The 2,716-nt window shown below is 33.6% G+C and overlaps 1 long non-coding RNA gene across 1 annotated transcript; it reads right to left on the bottom strand.

The window, feature by feature from the left end:
• Positions 1–225: 225 nt before the first annotated feature.
• LOC127531116 (uncharacterized) lies at positions 226–2,122 on the bottom strand. Its single transcript, XR_007938013.1, has 3 exons — positions 1,964–2,122; positions 1,127–1,235; positions 226–967 (listed from the first exon to the last, which is right to left on the bottom strand). It is a non-coding gene; the product is annotated as an uncharacterized LOC127531116 (long non-coding RNA).
• Between the last annotated feature and the right edge of the window lie 594 nt (positions 2,123–2,716).

The following is a 2,716-nucleotide window of genomic DNA, read 5'->3' on the forward strand; positions in this document are numbered from 1 at the left end:
AACGTGTTAGCATTAGCTTAGCTACTTAGCTTCGACTACATTTGCATCCCTACATAGCTTAAAGGTTAAACACATGCACCATATGTTGATGATAATGATAATATCTATGTTTATCTTTATAGCTGGTCTTAAGGCTAATTACGAGGCAGAGGTCAGCTGCTGCCTGGACACATCCATGATCACGCCACTGGTGGGACACAATTGTACTGGATTTCAGCTGAAGGCTGCTGTTCTGTCCAAACTGAGACATTTTTATTGTGACATACCCTCCACTGTTGTTAGCTTTTGATTCAATAATTTTTTTTGAGATGAGGAAATCACTATTGCATGTTTCTAGTTAAATACCCTACTTTTATGATATATCACTACAGCATGCACTTTTTATATTTTCCATCAATTTCACCCAAAAGTTGAATAACTATTTGTGAGCAGTGTATGTAGACACATAATAGAAGCACATTTCAATAATATGTCTGCTGCAGTAGTGCAGTTTATCTACCTAGATTGGTGTAACAGTAAAAAAACAACAACGTATGCTACTGATGTTTCTGACTAAAATCTGCTTGAAAAGCACAACTGCTTATCTGTCAAAATGTGTGTAACAAAAGTGTGCACTGAACACTGAATAAAGTCTCTGTAGATTATAGACAAAATTTGCATCTCTCATCACAAATTTCTGTTCATTCATCCAAAGTGCATGAGTAAAATACAAAACAGGTGAAGTACTAAAAAAGATTTATTTTCTAGAAAAGCCAATAGTCAACAATGCAGTTTAATTCTGGGACAGTTGCTCCAGCACCGACACCATGCGTCCCATCAGTGCAACCAAGGTTTTCATTCATCTTCTGGATGTTCTGGAGCATGGCAGAGGTCACGTCTTGGTGTCTTCCGATCTGTTCCAAGAACCATTCCTCTGACCTCTCCAGATACTGCAGAGGATCCACAGCAGCTTCCTGGTTCCCTTTTCCTGCATAAAAGCACCAAAAAGTACTAGTTGTCAGTAATTATTTTCTATTTTCATAAACACAGTTAACTTAAAGTAAATGTTCTATTTTGTGATTTTAGGATGGGTCAAAAGATAACATACTGATCATGTTGATGTCTGCATAGTCTAAACAGATCTTACTTGATTTGGTCTGTAGAGAGGAGGACAGCGTGGAGGAGCTGCAAGACGGAACCAGTAAGCTGCAGACTAGTGCTCCTGGTAACTGGACCTCATCATCCAAGGCCGACAACTAAATAAAATGAACAAGACATGCTGTTGATAGCATCTGTAATACAAATGATTTTATCCATTAACTGATTTATTGCTTTGTCCATACAATGTTAGAAAGTGTTACAAATAATACCTGTAATAATTTCCAACAGTGATAAATGCCTTGTTTTATTTTACAATAAAAAACACCAAAAGCATCTGTGTATAAGAAATCAGTGCATTGGATTTCCACATCTGCAAAGCTAGAAAATCACACATCAGAATTTCACCTTGAAATTATGAAAATAGCTGCAGATTACCAGTACTCTTTACTTCATTGTGTTAACTTGATCATTTCAATCAGTTTTTTAGACTTGTATTACTGATACGAAACATAATCAACACATAAATTAAAATGTGTTCGCAAAGAGTTCACTGGTTCTTCAAGGGAAATTTCAATGATAACCATATAGTTCAGTAATATGATTAATGGGTCATTGTGTAACAGCGTGGGAGGTTCTGAATACAGGTCTTGGACTGAAATATTGCTGCTGCTTTCCTCCGGTTTTATAAGGAGTTGTTTCATAGCTTGTTAGCTTACCAGCGGCTAACTGGCTGGCAAACAATAGTTGAACGCCAACCTCTAATCACTGATCCGGTGTCCGGACCGCGTTAGCTGGCGGAACGTTCATAATACTGATGTGGGACTGTTGTAGCTAGCGTATTCATAGTAGGATAACAGCAGGATGTTGGAGAAATAAAACTTACCATTATCAGGATCGCTGGTCTGCATGGCAGACTCTTAGCGCATCGCACTGCTTGAATGTCTGTGTGTTTCAGGCCGATTTTAAAATAAAACTCAATAAAATTCTCGTCCGGGTGAGTGTCCTTCGTTGTCGCTTCGCCATACGGACATGTCCCTTCCGGGGCTCGGTAGGAAAAAAGATTTGATATATATATAATGAAAGTTGATATATATATAATGAAAGTCGATATATATATAATGAAAGTCGATATATATATAATGAAACTTGATATATATATAATGAAAGTTGATATATATATATAATGAAAGTTGATATATATATAATGAAAGTTGATATATATATAGTGAAAGTCGATATATATATAATGAAAGTTGATATATATATATAATGAAAGTTGATATATATATATAATGAAAGTCGATATATATATATATATAATGAAAGTCGAGATATATATATATAATGAAACTTGATATATATATATAGTGAAAGTCGATATATATATAATGAAAGTCGATATATATATAATGAAAGTTGATATATATATAGTGAAAGTCGATATATATATATATAATGAAAGTCGAGATATATATATATAATGAAAGTTGATATATATATATAATGAAAGTCGATATATATATAATGAAAGTTGATATATATATAATGAAAGTTGATATATATATATATATATCAAGTTTCATTATATATATATCAAGTTTCATTATATATATATCGACTTTCATTATATATATAT

Source organism: Acanthochromis polyacanthus, chromosome 19, assembly GCF_021347895.1.
Source record: "Acanthochromis polyacanthus isolate Apoly-LR-REF ecotype Palm Island chromosome 19, KAUST_Apoly_ChrSc, whole genome shotgun sequence".
Taxonomy (NCBI): domain Eukaryota; kingdom Metazoa; phylum Chordata; class Actinopteri; family Pomacentridae; genus Acanthochromis; species Acanthochromis polyacanthus.